Source organism: Pseudomyrmex gracilis, unplaced genomic scaffold (genome assembly GCF_002006095.1).
Source record: "Pseudomyrmex gracilis isolate BER0280 unplaced genomic scaffold, ASM200609v1 scaffold_1630, whole genome shotgun sequence".
NCBI lineage: Eukaryota > Metazoa > Arthropoda > Insecta > Hymenoptera > Formicidae > Pseudomyrmex > Pseudomyrmex gracilis.
This window is the reverse complement of record NW_018022214.1, coordinates 23,288-30,938: the sequence shown is the minus strand read 5'-3', so window position 1 is coordinate 30,938 and position 7,651 is coordinate 23,288.

Genomic DNA, 7,651 nt, shown 5'->3' with positions numbered 1-7,651 from the left:
TATATATGTATATGTATATATTGTGACGGGCACCTCGTTTTAGGGTATTGTAGCAGAGTCGCTGCACAACTTCGGCACGTCTTTTCAGAAACAAATAAAGTTCTTTACTCACCAAAGTCGGTAGTCGGGCGCCAGGCGTGCGTTCACACGCCAACTCAAAAATCTTAATTCGTCGTAAGAATCCGAACGGATAATTGTGACGTGACGGCAAGGTCACTCGGCAGCTCAGTTAATGACGATAACGGAGAGGCGTGGGCTTAGGAGGCAGTGTATAATAAATGATGGCAGAGAAACTTATTCGTTGACAATCGAATAATCGGTTTTAATCAAACTGAATCGAGCCTGAAAATGGAGAGATTTGATTACATTTATTTGATTGTCATTATATTATCAGCAAGATATCTACTTTTGCAAAAAAAAGAAACGATTATGGGTACGACCCATATATGTACGTCGACCATTATTTGGTGATTTNCAGCATCTTTTTCAAGAGTTAAAAGAAGATGCGACAATGTTTTTTAAATACACAANAAAGAATATCGTAACTTTTTATAAATTATTAGATATATTGCAACCGCATTTAAAAAAAAAATTGGAGAGCATTACCAGCAGAACAACGGCTTATTATTACGCTCAGGTATGTGTATATACACTCTTTTAATTCTTACTATAAATTTATATTGTTTATTTTTGCTTATATAATTTATATTATATGTATATGATTCACTCATATAATTTTGCTTTCCTTCAGATTTCTTGCGACAGGAGATCAAGTATCCTCAATTGCATTTGCACACCGAATAGGTGAATCAACTGTTTATAACATTATTAAAGAAACATGCAAGATGATGACACAAGTTTTAAGTCCTATGTGTTTAACACTACCTAAGGAAGAAGACTGGAAAAAAATAGCTGCTGGATTTTGGAATCATTGGAATTTTCCCAACTGTATCGGAGCGATTGATGGAAAACATTTTGTTATCAAAGCACCTCCAAATTCTGGTAGTTTATATTTTAATTATAAAAAAAGCTATAGTATTGTATTATTAGCTGCATGCGATGATCAATATAAATTTACTATAGTAGACTGTGGGGCATATGGCAGTGGAAGTGATGGTGGAATATTTGCACAATCTAAATTTGGAAAATGCTTAAACAGTAATGATCTTAATATACCCGTAGAAAAGTGCAAATTACCTCTATCAGATGTAGAAATGCCTTATTATTTTGTTGCCGATGGGGCATTTTCTTTATCAAGACGAATAATGCGACCTTATTCTGGGCAGGTTGTTGAGTGAGAAAAAATCTGTTTTTAATTATCGATTATCAAGAGCTAAACGTATTATTAAGAATACGTTTGGAATTTTAGTTTCGAGATGGAGACTTTTTCAACGTTGTATATATTTAAATCCTGAACATATAGATATAATAATCATGGCTGCAATAAATTTGCATAATTTTTTAATGACAGAGAATAACAATATAAGAAGCAAAAACATTTACTGTCCTTCTAATTACGTTGATAGTGAAGACAACACAGGACAAGTTATACAAAGTACATGGAGATTTAATATGGATAATGTAAATAATTTGCGACGTACTAATATACATAGGGCGGTAAGAGAAGCTTATATTCAAAGAGATATCTTATCTGAATATTTGTCATCACCACAAGGTGAAATACCATGGCAAATAAGATATATTTATAGAGGATATAATAGAGATATATTGTTACATCCTGGTCTATGGATACGGTCGGGCTGTGGTGTGACGCAACAGTAAACGCGTCGTTTTCCATATCTCTCTTTACAGTGGAGACGGAAGTCCCGCTGTGAGAGAGTCGAGAGAGTTTGTTTATATTCGTCGATAGGTCAACAGCGTACGCCGATCTTACTCTGTCTAGCGAACACTCACTCGTTGGTCCATTTTTAGGTCTGAGACGCAAATCACATTTACCAAGGACGGGACCTAGCGATTTTAACAAGGAAGTGAGAGTGGGTTATACGGGAAGAAGGATAACAAAGAATAATTCTTTAGTTTGATTCCACACATTATAAAGTAGTTATATTTATTAAAAAAAAAAAAAAAAAAAGACAAATCGAAATCTTAGCAAATTACTAACGTACAGGTGTATTGAAATTAATACAATGACGGAGCGCATAATCGTTCCGTACAAAGTAATCTATAAGCTAGGGTGCAAGTGTGAGAGAGAGGGGAATACGAGTTGTTTAGTGCAGCCAGCCTCTTTAACCCATGTTTGCGCAACTTAGATCATCTTAGAAATGTATTTCCTTATGTCAGTTGACAAATTCGGTTTTGTTTTATTTCTTAGGTTCCGATAGATTTAATGATAGGAATAAATTTGAATGTATCATGATTCTAAGACTGATATTCGGAGATAAGCGGGCTTTGTTTGTTTCCGTAATTAAGAAAGGAAAAAGAAATAATTCGGACGCCACCCGAGAGGCTATATACCGCGAGTAGCTCTTCCGAAAAATTCGAATGCCACCCGAAACGGCTATGCACCGTGAGTAGCTCTTTCGAAAAATTCAGATTTTTGAGCGCGTTTATCTATTTGTTTATTTTAACCATTTTTCTCGATTTCTCCGAAAATCAGTCGCAAAGTCGGGAGGTAAGTATGCGAACACTTGGAAAACTCGGTTAAGCTTCGCTGGTTCCTATTTGTTGATTATGTTACGTCCTGGCCCACGGTTACGGTCGGGCTATGGTGGAGTAACAGAGGGCTGTCGTTCTCTTTCTATCTCCACACAGCAGATCGGTGATCCCGCTGCGGCAGAGTCGAGCGGGTTTGTGTGCTCTCACGGACAGGGCAACGGGGTAGGCCGCTCTCACTCTGTCCTATAAGGCCCCACTCGTCGGTCTCTTTTTAAGTCTGGAGAATTAACTCCACGGACTAAGGATGAGACCGTGCGATCAATTGAGGATGTGGAATGATGAGAGGTCGTCTTAATTAAAAGGGAAAATTATGATGCGTACAATATTAATTTATTCATTTAGGGGTTGGTGTTACAATTTTTAGAATGTGATATCGCGAATTTTACATTGAAACGAAGGGTCATCGCTCGGAGGCTAGAGAGGGGGAATATATATATGTGTGTATGAGTGACGCGAGGATGTGTGTGAGGGGCCTCCGGCGGGGTTTTACAGGTGTAACTGTGTCGGGTGCATGTTTAAGGCGCCGATTCGTGGTATAGAGATCATTCCAGATCTATTTCGATTATTTCATGGATTTTGACAGAACTAGGCGGGAATATAGTATAAAAATGGTGGACGGAAACTAAACGGATGTCATCTATATAAGAAAATTTGACTGGGAGAAGTTTTCTGGCTGGAGTGGTGGTTATCACCCGGAAGATGTCGGAAGGATCTGTTGTTAGAGGGTAGAGGACAAAGGGGATTCTTTCCGGATTTGTTTTTTTGTAAGTTAAGGCTAATCGGAGGAAGTGTTGAAATTTAGGATCAAGCGGAGGGGTGGTGGATCGTGTCGAGTCGAAAGGTTCATCATTCGCGGGTTCATCTCTGGATGTAGATGGTTCAGGGGAAAGAGAGCGAGGAGGAGGTGGAGGAGTCGGCGCGGATTGCAGATCCGCGGGATTTTCTGCGGGATGAGCGGGTTCGGAGTGCGTTGGAGAGAGGGAGCGAAGAGGTGAAGGGGGCGGATTGTTCGCGGGCGAACAAGGGGAGAATTGAGCGTTTGCGGGAGGATCGGGAGTTATCGGTGAGTAGGAGGGAGCTTCATACCACGAATCGTCGTGTGTGTGTGTGTCTGTGTATGTGTGTTGCGAATGCGTCGGTGAGTGTGAATGCGCGTGAGATTGATTCGTGTGCGTATCAATGGAGTTTTTATTGCTACCGTGGTTGTCGCGATTGTCTCATAATGTCTGAGGAGGAGTGGCGTCAATGGGCCTGGTCGGCTCCGCTTCGTTTATTGCGAGCGCTGCCGCTCGTCGCAATTTTTGGTTTTGACGGTGCCGCCAGTGCCGGCGGTTGGAATGCGAACGGCGGGGTTCCACTTAAAGAGGGAGGTTCTCTTAGCAAATTATTATTGACAGCGAAAGTGTGAATGAGATTAATATTCAGAACTGAGTTTTCGGTCTGCCGACATTATATTTAATCAAAGAAGGGTAGTCTAAAAAAGAAAAGGGCTAACTCTCCCTCTCTGCCGGATGCTATTCACGACTGGAGTCGCGAACTGCTCTCCCGGCGAGGGTGGTCAAACGAGGAGTTGACTTCTCGGTCGGACGCTATTCACGACTGGAGTCGCGAACTGCTCTCCCGGCGAGGGTGGTCAAGCAAGGAGTTAGTTGCTCGGTCGGGCGCTATTCACGACTAGAGTCGCGAACTGCTCTCCCGGCGAGGGCGGTCAGGCAAGGAGTTGGTTGTGGAGAAACAAAATAATATACTCTCGCGATGCTTTTAGGCAATTATGCGTCTCTGATAGGTTCCGAGTATTAACCTCGAGTTAGATTCTTTGAGTAGTGGAACTCCCGATTAAAATTTGTGGGTGGACTTACTACTTGTTGCTACTGGTGGTGTCGATTTTCAGTAGAGACTGGTGCGGCGCTGTGATTAGCTCGGAGTTGCAGGTCGGCGGTGTCGATGTCCTGGGATCTCGCTCTCTGCACTCACTGGCACTCACTTATTCACTCACTGAAATCTGCAGCTTTTTTCAGATACACGGCGCGGTTTTTTCTGTTTTCCGATTCCAAGAGCCCTGGCTTATATACCGTTTTGAGTAAGCGAGGACTCTCCCAATCGGGAACTCAATTGAGCTTTGCTGGTTCCTATTTGTTAATTAGTTGGTCGGGCGACTTCCGAGATCGCCAATCGGCGACGATCCCTCGCTTCGGTCGCCTTGTCCGATTTTTCAGAGAAGGAAAAAGGGAGAGTGTTGTCTTTTCGATTACGCCGCATAGACCCTTTGTTGTTTGTTTATAATAAAAATGCCGGAGTTTCTATTTACGCCGGCCACTCTAATTTTTATGAGCGGCGTTTTCATGACCCGGAGATATCCGGGTTTGTTTGGAAAACTGCTTGAGTAGTTGTCTAAAAGCGCGGTTTATCTTTTCGGGCGCCGATATAATTTCCGTTTGCTCTCCTATCGTCTGGAGTTTTGAGTTTCCAAACGATAGGAGACCCGTTCGAGTTATTTATTATTATTTACAAAAAAAAAAAAAAAAAAGGGGGGTTTGCTATGCTCTGGCGCGTCGCGTCGCAGGAAAAAGGGGACCGTGGAGTCTCCAGGACGTAACAATTAGTTGGTCGGGTAAACTTGGTGAGATCGTCAATCGGCAACAATCTCTCGGTTCGATCGGCTCGTCCGATTTTCCGGAGAAGGGAAAAGGGAGAGTGTTGGTTTTCGATCACGCCACCTAGACCCTTTGCTATTTGTTTATAATAAAGTTTTTGTGGATTATTCGTGGCGTCGGAAATCTATTTGCTCCGGCTGCTCTAAGTTTTATGAGCGGTATTCTTCCTGGCCCGGAGATATCCGGGTTTGTTTAGGATGTTTAAACAATAAGTTTAAAATTTTGAGTTATTACTAGGCGCGGTTTATCTTCTCGGGCGCTAGTGTGATTTTCGTTTGCTCTCCTATCGTCTGGAGTCCAAGTCTCCAAACGATAAGAGGTCTGCTCGGATTATTTATTGCTTTTTATTATTTACTAAAAGGGAAATTTGTTATGCGTTGGCGCGTCGCATTGCAAGAAAAAAAGGGACCGTGGAGTCTCCAGGACGTAACAATATCATAAAAATGTATGTACAATAAATCTGTTCTATATAAACTCTTTATTTTATATATTATATATAAATATGTAATAAAATATTTTATAAACATACAAAAAAATATTTGTAATATATGTAACACATATTTTTATAAATATAATAAAATTGTTTCTATTATAGATTATATAATATTTTCATTATCTGAGCTTTCAGTTTAGATTTTTGAGGTTCTCATGTTTTTTTTAATTGGCATGCAACTGCTTTAGCAAAAATTTCGTCTTCATCTGTGACATCAAAGAACCCAGATAACCAAATCTGTCGAAACAGATTTTGCCAAATGCTTGTTACAAATTTTATTAGCAGAAAGACATCAAATATGATGCAGAGTTTGTTTTGTCTGGCAATGTTGCAAAATTTCTAGCAAAAATATATTCCAGCTTGTTGACAAAACATAACAGTAACTTGCTGGCAAAAAGCAAGCAAAACTGTGTCGTGTTGCGCAGATCTTGCTTCATATTTGGCGTCAATTTGGTCTCAGACCAAAATATGTTTCAATATGTATCAAGTTTTGCTCGGTTTTTGCTAGCAATTTGCTGTTACTTTTAGTCGACAAGCTTTGGCAACAAAATCGAAGCCTAATGCGGACACAGTTGATGCCAATTTGCTGAGTATTTTTGCTTAAAATTGCTGACAATTTGCCGGCAACTTGCGAACAAATTGTTTACTGGGGACATTATATTTTGAGGTTTATTTTCTAAATGCGATAAAACCACTGACGTTAATCTTAAAAACGATTCTTCTATTTTATCTGTTGAGGACGCACGTTTAAGTTTTTTGGTAAATCTTTTTGGTGGATTAAATGACATGCCTGACGAAGAGTCAAGAGATACTGGAGATACTGATTCTTGATTAAGAGAAATTCCTCTATTAGGTGAAAATGTTGCTAGAAAAATTGTCTTGTTTTTGAGTGTTTCTGAACATGCTAACGGAAACAATATCTCATCGTTATTAATTGTTGCATCTGCGCTATACGATGAAAAGAAATCATCATCGCTATCAAATGATTCTGAAGAAAAAAAAAAAATAATATTTGTCTTCAATATTGATATATAAAGAGTCTTTTTCAGCAAGACACCGTGTAACACAGTGTTCACTAGTGTGAATGAGATACACTGATATGCTCTTTCTCACACTAATGAACATTACACTGACTGTTATACTGTGTTTTGCTGGAAAGTATCCAAAATTTACATAATTCTAGATATTTAACTATATTTAATAGGTGAAAGACCAATACGAGTAAACATACAAGATGTTCATATATGAAAACATGATTTATTCCAATATATGATCAGACGTTTTGATTCTTGAGTTGGATATTCTTCAAAGATCAAAACGTATGATTACATATTCCCAGTAAACAATTTCTGACTGCGCAGACCTTAGCAACAGAAACTGTGTGCAGAAATGCTACAATACGGAAACATGCTTTGGTGCTGCAAAAACTGTTAGCACATAGAGACAAAAAACGCAACAACTCTGGCAAATACATGAAAGTATTGCAGCCAAAATGATTCCATATATGTTAGTGAAATTGACAATAAATAGATGGTCGATAGCAAGCAGATCTGCTTTTAGCAATACTGTGACCAAACAGTCCGCAAACCGTACGAGCATCTATTTATGACAAAACGGTGACCGCAGTCGGGTCGATCTATTGAACGCATTGACGACAGATTGCCAGGAAACGCCAAGCAGATCTGTTCGAGCATACGTGCGGACTGTTTGCACGCAAGACTACTAAACTGTTTGTTTGACATCTAGACAACAAAATGGCGATTATCTGCGATCATATCTGTCGCCTGTGTTGATAACAGATTGTTAACAAACATTGAACAGTCTTTTA